Genomic DNA, 19,932 nt, shown 5'->3' with positions numbered 1-19,932 from the left:
TGGCCAGTTACTTCTCTGGCAACATTGCCATAAAGTGCTCTAACACGTTTTTGTCTCTGAGAATCATTCCAGCAATAAAATGCCATCCCGTTTTGTGCATTTATGCTCAGTTAGCTGCGTTGTTTCTGCACATAGAGAGGAGGGATATCTCACCTCCCTCTCAGAACAACCGCACTCCAGCTGGCAAACACTGCTCTAGCTGAACAATCCTGGTAAGTATTTATAATAAGCTATTGCAGCTGCTCCAACTCATTCTTTGCTTTTGTATATGGGATTTTGCATTTAGTATTTTCTTTCATGATTTCATCTGTTATACCAGCTAGATTCTTCACAGATTCACTCTAAATAGTAACAACAAATTATACTACCATTAACAGAATTATATTATGTTTCTACTAATAATGGAATATTTTTCCACAATTTGGGCTACATAAAGTGGAATAAACAGATATTCTGCTATGCCTTGGTGGCCCTATTTCTCCTCAGTAGGAGGCAGCAAGTCTTTCATTTCAGCATGCTGTCCTCAAAGTTCATGCCATTTGGAGGCTAAGCTGTGGATGACAAACTGCAAAGCTGACAGGAAAACATGCAAGGTTGATATATAAAACAAGCTACGCTGCTCGTGCTTTGACTGTCATCACTGCTTTCAGGAAAATAAATAGTACTGCCTCGGTCTGTGCAACGCTCCTTAAGAGTTTCTTCAGCTTACATGGGGAATACTGCAAATTTCTTCTGTATGCATTTGGAATCTAAGAACTGCAGTTTTCTAAAACAAATTCAGAAAAAGAAATATTTTTTCCCAAACAAATTCATGAAAGAAAAAAGCTTGTATAACTTGTTCTCAAATTGAACAAAGCTAACAGAAAAGTGATAGTCCCTTTCATGAACTGTGAAAAATGCTGTAGATATTTCTCTGGCTTAACAGCCAAATGAAAACATTCTCTATTCACCACTTGCTCTGCAAATTTTCCTGCAAGCACCAACAGCTTTACACCAAGAAGACCCAAAGGAATTTTCCATCAAAGCAGGAGTGTGCACCACATGAGCAGGTGAAAATGTGATGGAGAAAGGTGTGATGTCTCTGTGTTCACTTTAAGCTTAACCCATGGCAGCCTTCATCTAATATACAATATTTCGTTTTATGTCCAAATTCCTGTGGATTTAGCAGTTGAACATTATTCTTGAGAGAAAGTTAGTATTTGGCATCTGCGTACATAATGATACATGCTAATACATCCTCTAAAAAACCCCAGAATTCATCTTGTCTGTTAACACGCTGCAAAACATACATGTAACAGAAAGGGATATTTAAAGGGATATTTAAAACATCTTTTTTTCATTATCTCATTTATTATGTTGTAGGTTGGCAACTAATTAGTATAGATATTTGAAGTTACAGATCGAGAGAAACTAAATTACTGTGCTATAATATAATTAATCATAGAAAACTTTTGTTCAGCAGCTAATCTTCTATTAGCTACTTCTGCGCTTCTTGTTGATTCTCATAACTTTGATTAAGATTTTCGGTGCTTTATTTAACATCATAGCTTATTAATATGAGGTTCAGTGAAGTATCTACTGCCTCTGGAATAACATTGCCAGAAAGACTTGGAATGAAAATCCTTCTGGCACTGGACTCGAACAAGAAATAGCATCTATAAACCACCAAGGGTCAATGTATGCGCTGAGTCCATTGGAGAAGAACGCCTCGGGGTATCAGACATTCTTTTGTTTTATGCCCTTCCCTCTAGTTATTCTCCTCTGCTTTTAGATGTTCAAGCGACTAAGTATACAGCCACAGCTAAAAGTGATGGAAGAAAGTAGTAATCCAAGCCAAGACCAAGATTCTTGCTAGCCCCTATAGAAACCTTTAGCAGAGATACTGAGATACTGCAAGGGCGGAACTCAGTGGCATTTTGTGAGTATCCTTGGACCGTTCACATGTACATGGGAGAGTGGAATAGGGTCTGCATACTGTATCTGATTTAATACGATTTTAAAACTTCATCTTACTTGACTCCTAGAGTTGGTATGTTGTTCAGTGCTATTTCCTATCCTTCAGTTACCTAGACAAATTCTCTCCGAAAAGCAGAAACATCTGGTAAGATATTAGAAGTGAAAATAAACTGTCCCTTAATAAAGTTCAGTAGAATTGTCCTGTTGTTATAATTTATTTTCAGGTGAAAAAGTGGCAGGATACATAGGCCTATATTATTTCACAGGCATAACCTATCCTTGAAAAAAATATAAAGCTACTTTCAAGAAGTCCTTGCACATACTTTAGTGTGTGCCTGTATTCTGGCTCAGATCATTTCAACAGTCTTGCTTGTGATAACAACAGGAGTGCAGGAAGCTCTAAGAAACTTTGAATTCACAGGCGCCGCTTCCTAGAATCTCCCTGACTGCAGCCCCTCTGGCGCAAAGAGCTTCTCAAGTAGTTTCCTCCTGATTACGGTTACAGCTTGGGTTGGTCAGTTTTTGCTTTACACAGTCTCCGACACGACTGCAGGTTTATCACACATCCCTACCCAGGTCTGTATTTCTAAAATGTTTTTAAGGAAGGTCTGTTCATAAATTCCTTTGGAAAATACATGTGGAGCGTACCCAGTGAGCTATGTACTGTCGTGGTGGGGAAGAAGGGATAATATCTTTTATTGAAAATACTGTTTCAGAAGCAGGCCTTACCTTGCCTGTTTTCATTGCCAGTATAATTATAAAGAGATACTAAATTATGAAACTAAACATGTAATTGCATATTGTGTATGTTTTTTAATCTATAGGCTTTTATCTAGTCAAATGGTTACCAGTTGCAACACTCGACATAAATGCCAGCTAAACGGGATGACAAGCTATTGACCAATCATTTGGGAAGCAATGTTTAGTCCATTTACTGTTAGAATATTTTTAAAATTAATTGTTTTTACTATAACATGGCATTACTCAGAATACACCAACATAAAATAACTAGTTTTAAAATAGTACCTTTTATTGGTAAACATTTTAAAATTCCTAGTTTTTATTTGATTTCACTGTGTGTATGAATCTTTTGGTGTAATTTGACACAAATGTAACCTATATTCATATGCTAACTGTGTGTATATGTTAAGATAGTCATTTGCAATTCATACTTTAGTGGCCATTTATGTAGTTTTACTTATCATGTCAGCCAGCTCTGACATTACCACATGACTCCAATTTGTTATATGCTTTAAATAATGAATAGCAACTAGGCAAGGGCTAAGCAAAGCGAACGCCGTTTTAAGAATAACAAACCATAAAGTGATACAGTAGTAGTAACATATGTATAGCAAACACTGTCTTTTAACCAAAATCCACTTTACAGGGTGTTTGTAAATAGGAGGAAGGAAAAGTTATTGGAAAGATTGTCTGTTAAAATAATATTTATGGCTCAAATAATGATATTAATAACATTGAACATGGATTTTTTTATAGAAGATAAAAAAGTATTTAGAAAGTAGAAAGAGTTTTCCTCATTTTATTTTAGTAAGTGGATGATATGTTTTCTGGTGTATATTTGAAGGGGTTTTCCTCCCCCAAGTATCATTATACTGGTATTAATTATAGTAAAAAGTAGGAAATGTCATACGAATAACAGTTGTGTACTGGTGAACAGCTTCAGGTGTCTTTCAGGATTTTATTTTGAAAATTTGATAATAAGGAAAAACTGTTAAAACTTAACAGCCAAAATATTTGTAAGAGCAGAAGGATATACATAATATAAATGCAAGATTTTCTCTTCTATATATTCTGATGGATTTTTAATGGCATTTTATTCTTATCCAAAATTAAGATTTGATATTACAAGTTTAAGTGACACACAGATTTCCTTAGACACCAGTTTTATATATGTGCATACAAAATGAAATGCACAGGCGTAGAACACCAGGCTCTACTAGACTATAATACTTTATGGTTAGTGCTCTGCGGTATTTATATAGTAATTTACTACTTCTCTTATTTTCTTACTGATGCTTGAAAACAAAAAGCCAGCTGCATCATTTTATGAAGTACAAAATAAATGTCCATTTTACAAATCAGGAGTCAGAATCAGAAGTGCGTGAGAGTTGTGGTCACACTGTAGTACACTGCTTGAGTTCTTTGTAAAAAATTTGTTTGATTTGGACGGAGATCATCTGTAAAGCGTTACGAGTCAACACATTAACGGACTTTTTCTTACCAAAATTCCCAGTGGTATCACCAGTCCACCTCTAGTGAGAGCTAAGATACAGATGTTAACACATAGAGAAGTGCCAATATTTGGTGCAAGTCTCTGAAAAAAGTATTTTTTGGATATTACAGTGACAGCACCTGGGACTTTCCTGTTCCAGCTCTCTGTTGCTGCAGAGAAGCTGTACGGGTAGTAACAACAGTGGGAAACAGTGAACAAAAAAATTCACTTTATGCTTTCCCTTTAGGAAATTAATATACCTGTTCTCCTCCTTAGGCCTTGATCTCACTGTGAAATTAAAAACATGCAAGTCATAATTCTACTTAAACACATTTTTGCTGACATAATTCATGGACAAATACCGTGAATAATCATGCACAGGTATTATTACAGGTAAAAAAATCAATAGTGGTACATGAATTACAGACTTCCAGCAGGAATACGGTTTCACAGAATCACAGGCTTTAAGGCCAAAAGGGATCATTAGATTGTGTAACCTGACCTTCTCTATAGCATATCATATAATTTCATCCATTTACTCTGTACTGAGTCCAATAACTTATGTTTGACTAACACATCTCTTCTATATTTGCCTTTATATTGAGTTTCTTGGCCAAAAATCCATTACCATTTTTGTCAGGTCTACCATCACCTAAAAGAACTTTTGAGGATTTCTTTTACCAAACTAGAAACCTGTCATTGGGAATGTGGTGATAAGTTCCTTTAAATATCAGTGATTATCCTCGAGTCTACAGTTTTGCATGATCTGTAGTGTTTGGGTGGGCTTTGGGATTCTTTTGAGTGAAACGTATCGAAAATATACTACTGCCTATCCTATTTTCTTATTTATAGTTTTTTGTTAGGAAGTTTTAAGAATTCTTTAAGAAATCGGTTGTTAGTAAAAAAGCAATGTTTCTGCCATTTTCAAAAGAAACATTATATACTAAAAATGCATTCTAATACCATTCAGACCCTTCCTCTCAATCTTTTTTTTTTATCCTATATAATTCATAACAACATCTGATATATTCCTGCTAGCATTGTAGCACAGGTGATTAGGGAAGGATTTTTAAACAGGAAAGGGAGATTTGGGAAAACACACATTTGAACTGTGTGGCTGTTGCTCCCAAGGTGGACATTGCCAGCATTCTTCAGACTCTCAGATGTAAATTGGCATGCTGAAATAATGGTATTGTATTTAAATCATCTGTCTCCTCTAGGCTGTTAGAGATTTGCATTCCCAGAATTTATTGTCTGTAGTCGACTATTTTTTTAATAGGTATTTAAAGACATGGCTTTACTTTACGTCACGGATTATTCTTCATAGGTTTTTTTTCAGGGGAATTTTTAGGCTAAACAAGAATTATTTTGGATGATCAATATATAAAGCTACTTTAAAGTATTTCTGTAAATTTGATTCCTGTAATAATTTCCTTAAGGTATTCTTTACTTTATATTTTTTTTCCTTGTAAAAAACAAATCAACAAAACCCCAAACGAATACACAAAAAACCTCCCTCAAAACAAAAAAACAAAGCAAAGAGCAGATATTCTTCTTGTAGGTCTTGTATCTGAAGAGAGGAGGCTTTTATCTTGCTGGCTATCCTAGAGCTCTAAGAGGACCCTCTGTGAAGGTAATGAAGTCTCAAAAATAGAGTTGAATCATTTAAATTAGGAGCCTAATTCTCTTCCTGAGAGTATAGCTTATATTCCTATAGATACTTAAATTCAAGTGCGATGGTGTGAATACCCGTGCGCAGCTGTGTCTGAATGCATTCTGATGGTACCCAGCCCCACTTCTGTGAAACCCGCTGAAAGCACTAAATGAATCCGTGAACCAGCGCTTTTGATAAATTCTTCATACCCTGATTCAGCAGTCATGTGATATTTTCAACAATAAGGAAAACAATGGTAACCTCACGCACAGACTGTGGAAGATTTTACCTTCATAGATTAGTATATAAGGTTTAAGCATCTTGTCAAATTAGTTGGAGGGGAGCTAAGAGTTCCTGAGCGCTTCTCATGCCTGTCATTACTTACGAGGTTTTGTTTTGCTACTCATTTAAAGGTGATCATACCTTTTTGGCAAACCTAGTGCTTTCAGATATTTTTAATAAATTTACAGTACAAAGTATCTGAAGTACAGAGATTTTATAATGAGGAAAAAATGAGAGACATTTTATTAGGCTGTGTAACTACCACTTGCCGATTACTTTTAATTGGTGAAATAACAAATTGCTGTTTTATCTCTTTAAGCTTTTGACCTAATAACTGCACTGTTTTTCATGAAACATCTCCTTTGGATGTAGGTAGAGGCTTTCTCGGTGGTTTTATTCACAAACTTATAAATTACTTGCTGGTATAAGTTCATAGAATCATAGAATGTGTTGGGTTGGAAGGGACCTTCATAGGTCATCTAGTCCAAGCCCCCTGCAATGAGCAGGGACATCTTCAACTAGATCAGACTAGTTATTAGTTAATGTACTTTTCTAACAGTGTACTTATGAGTCTCTAGTAACATGCTGCTGGTATTTTACAGCTAGCTTTTTGTGTGACTTTTCAAATGAAATAATCATTTTCAACCAACGCATAAGCACTACTTCAGGCAGAAATGCTTGTATTATTATGAATTGCAGAGAGGGTTGTTCCTGTCCATTCCTTCTCCTTCCCTTCCCTCCTTGCAACCCAGTCTTTACCATGTACAAACAATTCAGTAAAAAAAAAAAAAAATCATCTTTGGCCCATATCTCAGTGTATTACTACTACTTGTTATGTATTATCATCTTACTACACAGTGATGTAATATTTATATAGATTTCTTTCTTGATGTTACACACTCCATGCAGGGTTGAACCTTCATTCTCTTTTGCTATATAATTGAAGAGCATATAAATATATACGTATAATCTGATATCCCTGAGGGCAGTTGTCTCCAACAATCTGAGAAACTCAACTACTTGATATTCCTTAGCTTTTTTTCTTTTAAATTAAATGTATCGCAGTGAAGTCAGAGAACAACTGAGTTACTTCTTCAAATTATTTCCCTTTCTTCAGTCTGTTCCAATATTTAAACAGGATTCTATATATTTTCTTGCTTTTAAATGAGACCATTGTTATTCATAACCTATTTAATATGAAAAACTTTCCTCTTCAATTGATTCTAATATAAGAAGGTGTACATGTACAGTGATACTTTTTTTTTGACCAAACCAGAAGTTACCTTATGAATCACACCCAGTCGTTATGGTTTTCCACTTTGAAAAAAGGTAGCCCGTATAGAAAACTAGGCTTCATAGAAGTGCCTTTATACAGGTTCTCCTGAGAGGGAAAAAAACATAACTGACGTAGGCAGAAAAGATTTTGATAGACCCAAGAACAATAGATTTTCATCTGTAAAAAAGGTCCAGAAACCTTAAAAAAACCCAATCTTTGCAGACATTATTTTAGTGAAACAAAAAGATTCTTCTCTCTTTCTTCATCGAGTCAATCTATACAAGTGCTGGAGAAGTTCTGTGGACAGAAGGATTATAAACAAAGTTCAGGTGTTCTACCGCCAAAGCACTGGCATCTGGTTTGTAGTCATTGTTGCAGACCAATTTAATTTAAATTATTAATTAAGTAATTTATTTACCAGTCCTTTGAGAGTGTCCTAGGATTTCCTTGTAGAAGTGCTCATTCTGAGGGAAGTAATGCATTAATTTGTAATCCATGTAGACATTAGTCTGCTGATGTTCTCTCATTAGAAGAGAAATATTAGCACAAAACTAAAGGAACAGCCAAAAAATAGCCAAACCAGGTCATCAACTCATTTCACTTGTAAACGATAAAATGAACAGAAAAGAACAGATACCTAGATGTTTTGTTAATATTTATTAGCTACCTTTCCGGTTTTTAATGAAGTAACGATTGAGTACACATTTGTGGCTTAAGGAATCTGAGTGATTTTTAAAAGTTTTTTTGGCCATCCCTTTTTTTGTGCATTTTTAAAAATAGAAATAGGTTTGCTGTTTTGTCAGCATTCATCACTTCCGATGGGTTATTCTTTGCATGGCCAAATTCAGCCCTTGGGTAAACGAAACGGATTCTTCCAAACGAGGAGATTGCTCACTGATTTGTAGCTGCTGTGAGCTACACTGACCTGCTTCCAGCTGCATGTGATGCTTAAGCTGGAGACTAAAACATCTTATTGGACAGTACTACAGACAGAAAGATTAGTAAGAAAAAATCTATTATCAGATAAGTGTTTTTAGTAATGAGAGAGCAGGATATAGTCATGCTAGATGCTTAATCTGAATGCCAACAACTCTTCAAATCACTACATTTATAACGTTTTCCATTTCCAAACAATGAGCAATCAAATATTAGCTAATTAAAATGCCTTCAGTGGTGAAAGAAAATATAAAAATACATGAAATTATCAAATAAAAAAACCCAAGTGACTAATTTGTCAGCTTCACCATCAAGCTTCACCATCACTTTAAAAGTAGCGGCAGCCAAGTTATCCCTACACTGCATATCAATCAATTTCTTTTTACAGCTGATAAGATATCCTCTAATTAAATTATGTTTTAATTGCCTTTGACTTTTAATGCAAAGAAAATGGCAATATGCTTTCCATTAAAATACTCCCTACTCATTTATGTATACTGTTATTGTCGTTACGCAGTTAACAGTTGTTCCACAGTGGTATCAAGACTCCACGTTTTCTCCTTAAACAAGGATCCTGAAATAAATGTGGTGTTATTTTCTATATCCTAATATAGCTCTTTTAATTGTTGGCAATATTCAATAATGCCCACTTATACTCTGTTGTCATTCTTGGAGTTATTGAAATAGCATCTTTAGAAACATTTGAGTCCATGTGTGACTGCATTTACAATTAGAATGCCAGTCCTGAAAAACACAATCTCCCTACTTTTCACAGAGTTACTTAACTAATTACCTTTCAAAAGATTTGGTTTTTATAAGACTATCATGAAGCGCATAGATAGAAGTCAAATTCCTGCTTTATGATATGAGAATTAAAGTTAATTATAGTACAAAAATGTGTGCCATTAAGAATGTGCCAGGATCAGGAGCGTAGATGCCGTCCAGCCTCTCAGCAGTGGTATGGTTGTCCTGCACACGATAGCAAGCACACAAGGGCTGGAGTGATAAATAGACCAGACCCAAGATGTAAAATTTAGAGAGGACTCTTCTCCAAGTACCTCTTCTGCATCTGCAAAGGCAAAGGCTGGTAAGGAAGCGGTCAACTTCTTCACAGTTCTGTTTTTCAATTCAGAAAATACAGAGTGTTTTTCGCGGGCTGGTATTTTGGACAATTCAAATCATACTTCATCTTAATTCAGCTCAGAAGTAAAGAAAGGTAAGCAAGCTATAAACAGACACTGCTGCAAGATACGAATGCAAAACCAGAAAAACAACAAAAAAGTGACGACTTTTTTCTCTGGGCTTTGAGATAACCCGACTGGGTGAAAAATCAAAGTGCAGCCATACTGCATTTAGTTTACCGCCTGACCCAAAAATTAATTTCTACACCAGTTGCAAAGAAAACATCACCTCAAGGTCGTACACGAAGGCTTCTGTCACACTGCCACACAACTCCTCAACATACAGCATTCCCTCTTTGCCATATGGACCTAATACTATGCCCCTTGCACCTGATGTACAAATAAAGAAGTGCTGCAGCTGTATTTTCCAGCCATTCCTTCAATGAACAGATAATGATATAGCCAATGCTGAGATATTTGATGTGAGTAGTGGACATTTTAGTCCCTGCACGAGTCTCCCTAGAATCCACAGGAAGAAAATTATTTGATATGAGAACCTTTGATATTACAAGTTGTATTTAACATTTCAAGGCTCGTTTGAATCAGCTCAGCTCACTAACTGCTAAAGCATACAGGACAACACATCCTGGAGAGAGGAAAAACCCTATAGATGTGTTTTGTAGCCAAAAGGTATATTACAAAAAAATCACAAAAAAAATGAGTTGCTGAAGATAAGGCCCAAAATGTTATTGGTGCCATTCATTTTAGAAGTCATCTGACAGCGCAGGCCTCGTACGTTACAGAGCAGAAGGGCAGATGGATCAGAAGCAAAAAATAGTACTGAGATTTCCATGGCGCACTGGGGAACTTCTTAAGACAGAAATTCTGTTATGACCCACAAATACCTGTAGAGCATGAGTCAATGAAATCTCGTATTGATGCAACACCAACTATATCATAAAACTGTATCATGATTCCTTTTCCCTTGTTGTAATCCATTAAGATGCTAGAAAATTTGATTTTTTGGTAGAGATGTGCAGGCAATAACATCTCCCTACCGTGCCTTGGCAATGTACTAATGGCTATTGCAAAACACTTAACTGTAACCATTCAGCCAGGTTTCTGCCCACAGCAGAAATAAATGAATAAATACGCTTTTACCCAGTTCTGCTACTCATCTTAACACATTGTTTTATAACCTCAGTATAAAACAGAAAAAACCAAATCATTTCAGGGGTTATGTATTTTGTGGTATGTTGAAGAGGGAATCCTAAACGGAAGGTTTTATGCCTTTGGAAAAGTGTGTCTTTGTACTACTCAAAGTGCTTGGCTTCTAAATTTGTAACTATAAAAAGAGTGTTTTCTGCAAATCTGCCTTTTTAACGAAGTATATATGCTGATAATGTTGAACCGATCCTGTGGGACAGGTTTGGCTGGGGGGTGGGGGGGGGCATTTCCATTAACAGGCCTGAAGGATTAAACTTGCATTTAATTTCTAAGAACAGAACAGTTTCTGACAAAACACTTTTATTTCTATTGGTGGCATGAAGTTCTGGCAAAGAAAAGGCATGATATAACATGCACATTTGCTTCTTGTGGTGTTTCTTGGAGAGACAATGCAAGTTGGTGGTCAAAGAATCAGAGAGTCAGAAAATTCAGTGGAAAAAAAGATATATTTTTTGAGGAAATGAAAATGTCTGATGTATGAAATTGCATTTGTAGAAAGAATAATCATATACGACTGGAGTGGTACCTCCTGGGAAGCACAAAAGGACACAGTGATGCAGTGGCTGGTTACCGTAGGGGAAGGTCTGGGGTGGGCTCTCAGAAGTCAGTAGAATTCTCTGTGTTAATTCAAATCGATTGTGGGTCATGTCCTAGATTTATAGTAATTACATTAAAAGCATTGTGATTATAAACAAACCCTAGCTTTTTCAATATACGTAAGTACAGTGGGAACTAACACATACCTTACAAGATCTTTCACAAATGCAGTTAATGTGCATGTTTTTAATATTTTTCTTTTTTTTTTTTTTTTTTATACTAGGCAACACTCAAAATCCAGAAGAAGAGGTGGCAATCTACAGGAAGCTGGTAGGTCAAATTTTAAAATTATATAAACTCTAGTATAATTAGGCTGACAAAACAGATATAAGCGGTAAAGTAATGAAACTTGCATTTACTGGGTATTCAGAAAATATGCAAAATCGTTTAAATTTACATACTGAGGGGGAGAAAATGTGGTTTAGCAGAGGCAATTAACATGAGAAAGTAAGACAGATGCTGTGCAAATAATTCATAATGAATAATTTCTTTGCTCCATTTTGTGTTTGCAAGTTTTCCAAACAAACTAGTTTTTCTGATGTATATGTTCAAACTGCTGAATAATATCTATGCATAATTTTTATCTGTAATTCATTCATAAGCAGAGCTTTTTGAATATTCAAGCTTTTTTTGAATGGGTATGTAGGTCGTACAACACATTTCTCTTTTCCAATTGGAGAAACATAACTTATAGGTTCTGCTATGAATAATCACAATATTTAACAATATTTGCTTCATTATTTTACCAAACATTCCTGCTAGTAAACTCATTTGTTAAAATAATCATGGAAAAAGAGATGCAAACAAAAGCAAATAAATTAGTCTGGCATCCCCTCTTTTGTTTCTCATTTGAGAAAAATAATTTTTACTGTCCTTAATTCTGTTTGTCTTTAATTAAAATATATGAGGAAGCTGAAAATACAAAATCATAGCATTAAAGATACTCAAGTTTGATATGGCTTTAGTGTCAGGGTATACTTAAATACACAGAGTTCCTTCCCCAGCCGGGTGTGGTTGGTTTTCTGCCAATTGTGAGATCCCTTAAATGACAAGCCGGCGTCTCTCAACTCCACTCTGCCCTTCAAGCTCACTGTCCGAGTGACTGATGTGATGGGCACCCGGCGCCTCCATTTCTGTTACCTCTGAATTTCCATCCATTCTGTAGCCAAATGTGGTATCAGCTTCTGCTGTATAGCAGCAGAAAGACTTACACGTAGGAAGATAATGAAGATAAATATACTATTTGTTGGCAGTCAGGGTGATTAATTGCGAGAGGCAAGCTTAATTATGCCAGTAGTAATAATTGGTGTCATGGACAGACACCAAGATTTTATGGCCCATTGTTAGAAATGTGTTGAAGTTTGAATATGAATGCATTAATGGATTAGTACAAATTGTGTCTTCTTACATAACAGGCATATATTCTTAATTATGTTTAGAGTCATACTTATTCGGAATGCTGGAAAAGTCAGTTTTTACTCTTTCTGTAAGTGAAGCGGGTCATCAGACCTGAGAGACTGAAGCATTCTTATGATAAATTGTGTATGACTAACTCAATGATGAGTGAATTCCATTTCCAGAATCTTATTAGCAATGTAAAAATTGTATTTGATTTTATATACTTATTTTTATTTTGTATATGTTTTTCTATTGAATACATTTATATTTCAGAGTTTCTATTGCAGTTTACTATTTCAATAGCAGTAATTAAAAAAAAAATCTTGTATTAGTAATCTAAGTTTTACATTTCACACAGTGGGAGAATTTTAAGGTCTCTTTTTGGGGTACCTTTATATATCCCATTTATAGACTGGCACTGAGGATCTGACAGTCTCCGCTTACACCTTTTTTTCCTGAGATCAGAAATTAGCCTGGAATAGCTTATGACTTGAGAAGTACAAAGGATCCCTCAGACCTTTCTAACACTAATAGGACAGGAGAATGCAGAGAACATAGAAATACAGTTTCACAAATGTCAATTCTGCAAACACATATCAGTGTGAAAGTTCTGCCATTCTCATATTTTACACTGAATAATGTGAGAACACCCAGGCAATTATTTTAAGTAACTGAAGTATACCTATACGTCTTTGGAAAAGAATGGAAATAATAAAATAACTTGCTTAGTAAGTCCTGGTGTAGTAATGTGTTAACCAGCAATTACAAGCTCCTTTGGGTATAAAGAAAGGATGTCTTTAATGAACATGGCAAACTAAACAATTGTTTGAAAATACAGAAAAATAACAATGAAGTGACATTAAAACTAGAAGGAAATTGTATTTCACTAATTTGGCAGACTTTATGTGGCAAACATGACTTCATTTTTTTAAAACTAGATACATAAATTAAAGTAAAAAACAACAGAAAAGAAAACATCCATTAAGTTAATCTAGTTGAGTATATATTGTCACTGTTCCTTGGGTTACTTGCTTTCTATTCTCTTACTTTTTCCAGCACTTGAAATTTAAACTTCATAAAACATCTAGACATAGTAAACCTTACAATTACTATGTTTTGATGTCTTCTCTCCTGTTTATTTACAGCTTAAAAGAACATGTTTTGTAATTTAGGTATTTGATTAGCAATTGTATAATACATTATTTGTGTCATCTTGTAACAGACATTCTGGGTTATACATCCCTGCAACCACAATTCCTGCTCCAACTTGTCATTCTTCTATGGCTGCCTTCATTTCTTTTGGCACTGCAGGAGTTCTTACTGGTAGGAATGATAAATGAACATGTTTCTTTGCATTATACATATTTACAGCAAATAAACTGTGTATACCATATCACTTTCTACATCTATTGCCCAGTGCTGTTATAGCCAATGCATTAAATATTGGGCTTCTTATGGACTGCTCACTGCAGTTCAACACAACAGATAATGAAAAGAGATCAGGCATGAAAACTTCCTCTTTATCTTGCACCTTTCGTCACACAAAGTAACTGATAACAGCTAAGTTCATCATCCTTCTTTCATACAATATTCAGGAAATCAGGCACTTAAACCATGACCTTCACAGAGAAAGGACTGTGTCATCTTGTTTAGCCGGTAGCAAAAGTGGGACCCTGATCCTGAAGGGAGTTGTTGGATTTCATCAGAAGATAAATAAAGCAAGTGAATGCTTTTGTGTGCTCGTATGGAACTTCTTTTCAAGGAAAACATTTTGCATTAAAAGAATAGAGGGTAAAAGGCGACACAGAGCATAAAAGTTACTCATGAAAGATGGGGATAAATTAAGGTTAAGCAAATAAAAAATAAAATTGTTTAATAGCTTACTTAAACATCAGTTGCATAGTCTCTATTACTTCGTATTCTATTAAAAAATGCTCTGCAATAATACAGAATTTATGCTATCTGTTGGAAAAAAGTTTTTCCAATCCTGAGAATTTTATGTTGCCTTGTTATTATTTAATATTTCTCACTGTCTTGGTAATTCTTGCATACTAAGAAAATGAAAAAAATATTGTTCTATTATATTTTCTAATGCCAAGTGCCTATGAGCCTATGAAAGTTAAAAGATTCACCGATATAGCATAGTATTTTTGGGTAACAAATTCAGCTTTTTCCCCCTCTTAATTCCTCCCCTGATCTCCAGAGTGGTCTTACTTAAAAGGAACAAACGTTGTTAGTGAAGTTTGCATTGGCATTTTATGTAGGGATAGAAGTGTACCATTTAAAAGGTAAACTGTCACAAATTATATGCCCGATTTTATATATTGTACATGTCTATTCTTACTCTTGGTTCTCATCATTCTTTCCCCGATCATTCTTTGCATTTTCACATGTGCCTTCCAGTAGGTGATTTCTCCGCACCTTTTTACATGCTTACTGTTAGAGCAGACTGCTAACTGAATATTGCTTTTGAGTCAGACTTTAAATCTTGTACTGACTGATTTCAATATTATGCAAAATAGCTATTGTATCCTTTACACCTTGCTAGTTTCTTTTTCTCTTCTCTATGTATTGTTCCAGATACATTATTCTACCACTTCTTGTGGATAAAACAATTTAACTGACCTTTCACCTAGACTAGGTACTAGAACTGTCTGTGTGTGTTGCCATTTACCCAAACTTAGTCTCATTTACTCTTATGCAGAGTATGTATCTGTGGTGTACCTCATCCACACCAATACCACTTCATGCAGAGCTGAGAAAAAATACTTCTGCTATCAGAAATAAATGTTGATTTTCTCCTTAGTTCACTTTGCCAGTGAACGCATTGTTACTAACCAGAATGCTCCCTGACCTCCGTGGTTTTCATCATAATCACCTTGTAGTATTTTATCCCAGACCAAAAATGCAAAAGCATTTCTATATACAGACAACTACATAAAGCATATGCTTTTTCTTTACTGTAATGGTTACTATCTCTCAGTAATTACTGCAGGAAGACAAGTGAAACTGTTCATCCTCTGTGGTGTCAGAGTCATTAAAATGGCTGAGAATTAACATTCTAATAGCTTGCAATTACACTCAATAGCAGTCAGTGGCTTGCAAAACTAAACTAAGGAGTAGTTCACAACTGTATCTTCCATTTATGTTGCAACAGTAATGAGAATACAGATTTTGGTATTTGGGAACTGGAATCTAAGATGTGCAAAACCAGTATGACTCCAGTAACTGGACAGACAGAAGAAGGTAAGAGACCTGGGTCCTGATTCCCACGAGTAAGAATTCCCCTGATATTTGTGCGTTTGGTATTTGTATTAGCAGTTTAGAATTATCACGTAAGCATTCTTAGCAGGGTAACTCATTGGAAGCAGTGCATCCCACCAACTCTTCAACAGTGATACCTAATTTCAATACCCACGAGGTGTCTTCTCCTGAAAGCTGGACAACTTGAACACAAAATTTTTCCCAGAGCCCAGTTAATTCTCCTCTTGATCTGTCAGATGAGCAAAGGCTCATCATTTGCTTAGAGATGGCAATAATCCACTTTAACAGTAAGTTGGCAGCCACATTCTTCAGCATTCCTTTGAAATATTTGTGATCAGCAAAGATAATAGGGGAAAAAGGATTTAGGTATTTAAGTCTGGAGTTTCATGTATGTAAAACACACTGTCGACATGTACCAGGACAGACAGATGATGTTCTACTCAATTTTGCATGGGGATGGGTGTTTCATTAGGGATGGCTGTGCATACCGAACGTGCTCATTTGCAAACAGCAATTTCTCTAAAGAAAAATGATCCCTCTTTCAGTACAGTGGCGTTCTGTGCCTGTAAAACTCTGCACATTTTCTTTACTTTCCACTGAGCAGGTATTACCTACAAAGACTTTCCATCTCTTTGTCTCCTCTTCTTCTTCCAGAACTGCAAACTTGTTGATGGCTTTGAATTGTTCGGAGCCGTTCAAGCATATAGCAAGTAGCTTTCTACCTGCTCGGTACTTCCATTTGAGCCATTTCAAAGACAGGCTGTAATTCTTACAAGGTAGATGGGCTGGCTGGAGAAGGGAAGCAAAAAAAAAAAAAAGGCTAAAGGGACTGGAAACTACCTGAAAATACCAGTACAATTTCAACACCTTTCTCTTCTTTTTGTTTGACAAATTACGGACAGTTTCTAGCAATATTTAAGAGGTCATACAAACTCCCTTATTTTAATGTCAAACATGCACCACATTTACTGAATTACCAAAGATGGTAATTCCAGTGTATTAAAATTGCTAATCTTGCCACTCATCCTCTGTTGGTAGCTCACTGCGTGATACTCTGATATTTCTCCCGTACCACTGTGTGGTTACTTCCCTGGAACAGCTGCTCCCCTGCATTTGGGTTTTTTTTTATTTTTCTATTTTTTTTTTTATAATTCAGACTACTGTTTGGAGGTTGTATTTCTTACTATGCAATTGCAGGCATAGGATTAAGAATGAAAATGGGACATCTAAATCAGGTACAACTAATGATATTCCAGTGTATATAATAAATATGGGAAATTGTACCAATTAATTAAAATAATCCTCTTTACAACGTGTTAAAGCATTTGAGAGGCATTATTCAGTAAGATAAGCTCTCTCTTTATTATGAAGAGTTGAGTCCTATGTTGATACGGTGGATCATTGCATATCACGATTTATAGTTTACAGGATTGGAAAACACTCTGCTTATCACCTGGTGTGACCTGTTGTGTAATGCCAGCCAGTGAACTTCACCCAAGTAACCACTCCATCAGTCCCATAACTTGCATTTGAGATGCAATGTATCTTTCAGGGAGATCTGCAGTTCTATTTAAAGACTCTATGCCACACAGAATTCACATTCCATAGGTAAAATGTTCCAGTCATTAATTAGCTGCAGTATTAAAATTTCACCTTCATTGTACAATGCATTTACATAGCATCAGCTTCCAGAAACTGTCTCTAATTATTCCTGTTTTGATCAAGCTATAGCAATGTGTGTGGTGGAGCAGCTCCATACTAATAGAGGAATAATGATATAAAGGGACACACTGAAAAATCAGCAGGTCCAGGTTAGAAAATTCCAACACATGCTTAAAAGGCAAGGGGATAAGCATCCAGCATTTCTCTCCAGGAAACTGCAAATCTTCTTTGTTGTCTCCTTTTTCCTTTCCTTTCAAATCTCACTGAAGTTCAATTTTTCAAAGAAGTATGAGAAAGAGAGCCCCAGCCCTTCTGAAAGTAGACAAGATGTTCTCATGTCAGCAGGTTCTGTAAGAGAGAAGATGATACTGACAGAGACTCCAAAGATATTGGGGATGAAGCCAATAAAGCATGCGGGTTCCAGGCCGTGTATCACAGGCCTACCTTTTAAGCATCTCGGGCATGGAGCAGTAACTAATATAGCCAACAGGACAGTGACACCTCTGCAGTGCCCTTCCTCAAGGCACTTTACTAAAGTCTGAAGAAATATGTTTATATTCACTTGGGATTCACTGCTTGGAACTTGTTCTTGAAGGTAGGCACTTACATTGTTTCCTCTAAAGAGCAAAACAGCTAAAGGATTTAAAATGTGCTAGAGGAGAAGTAGCCTGTGGTCACCATTTACTTACTAATCCAGTAGCTAAAGTTATAACCCAATACATGAGGTGTTTGGTTTACTCTCCTCAGCCTTATGCATATTCAGTCTCACGTCTCCCATTCCCAGGAGAATACCTTACCACCAGATTAAAGGGATGGGAACAAACCTCTTCCATCGAAGCTGTATCACCACATCTAAAAGAATCCAAGATTAATTTAAATAGAGAACAAGAGGAAGAGAGAGCATGGCTCCCTGTCTTGTTAGGACTCTCACTTTAGGGAGAAGACATGGTTATCCTTCTAAAACATATATTAATTATATCTTAGCTATTCTAATTTTTATATAGTTACCATTAATCCTAAGTGTGGACACAAAGCCAGTATCGGTCTTACTAATAATGCTTAGACGTGTAATTTCCGTTTATTTTTGCTCTGCTACTCTCAGCTATCTATCCACTCACAGCTGTCATCTTTACTAACCCATAACAGTGGGAGCATATATTCACTTATTCACCAGGACAAAACAATGCTGTTTACTGTAAATTGCCTTCTAGAAAACAATCCCCCAACCTGAAATGTAACCCATGTTCTTTTTCACTAGATACCTGACCTTGACTTCAACATTTCTGTTGAACAAATGAGGCCACCTTACCAAGGCGTCCAGCCATTACCCCGTATCCATCATAATTGACCAGCAACAAATCTTTGTTGTGTGGCATTTAATCAGCCATTTGTTTATTCTCTCTCAAATCGCTGGTATATTAAGTTGCTTTGTAATATTCTGTGTATCATTAGTAGAAATATTCCAATAGATGAAGATTTACAAATATTTTTAGATTGTATGGGCTATAAATGGATTTTGTTTTTTGCTAATTTCTGTTTAATCATCATAAGGATCAAGTCACATGCTTTATGGACCGCTATTACAGACATTCCATTACTTTTTCACTGAAACTTGCGTGGCAACAAATTGCAGTTTGACAAGATTTGTTTCCATCTGAGTGTAATTCTCAGTTTTTCTTTCCGATAGGGACAACTCATTACTTAACTGCAACAATCTTTTTAATACATCTCTAACATTCATTTTTGCAATCTAGTTTATTTTCAAGCAGAGAGATTATTTCCGGTAAAATGACTATCACAGTATCTCTGTGCAGAAGTCTCTCTGCAGAATCAAGATATCACCATGCATATTATTACGTTAAAATTTAGACCACAGCATTCAAGACAAGGACACATCTTGAAATCTGTGAAATGCCATAGAAAAAGATGAGGCCAGGGAGAAGTTGTGGCTATGTGGATCTTCTTCAGCCCTGTGAATAGATGCAGTCCTCAAGCTAAGGCATTGCATGTAATTTACCAAGCTCTACTAGTATGCTCAGCTCTCCCCTCTTCTCAATTAACCTTGAAAAGCTGAGAGATACTTCCCTGCTGATTTCCGGATTGCCCCTTAAAACTCCTGCTCTTTGTTGACAGTTACAAAACTACAGTTGCAGTCGGAAAATTAACTCTGCTGTAGTTTCTCTCTAATCAGACGTTTACAGTACGCTTTTCCCAGCTACAGGTAATCCAATGTCCTCTATTTTACTTCTCCACACAGATTTTCTGTTTTATGGAACACAGACATAAAGATTGTTACGTTTTAGTAGCACCGTTAGCCCTGCTGCTC

At 35.9% G+C, this 19,932-nt stretch overlaps 1 protein-coding gene across 1 annotated transcript in view; it reads left to right on the top strand.

Annotated features, from left to right (window-relative positions):
* TENM2 (teneurin transmembrane protein 2) overlaps window positions 1–19,932 on the top strand; it is a 1,449,326-nt gene that overhangs the window by 759,560 nt on the left and 669,834 nt on the right. The window contains exon 11 of the mRNA XM_074604292.1: window positions 11,506–11,552. The gene's annotated coding sequence lies outside the window, so the exon portion shown is untranslated. The remainder of the gene's footprint in view (window positions 1–11,505; window positions 11,553–19,932) is intronic.

This window comes from Larus michahellis, chromosome 11, assembly GCF_964199755.1.
Source record: "Larus michahellis chromosome 11, bLarMic1.1, whole genome shotgun sequence".
Lineage (NCBI taxonomy): Eukaryota > Metazoa > Chordata > Aves > Charadriiformes > Laridae > Larus > Larus michahellis.
Note: the sequence above shows the minus strand (reverse complement) of the source record. Positions and strands in the feature narration are given on the sequence as shown.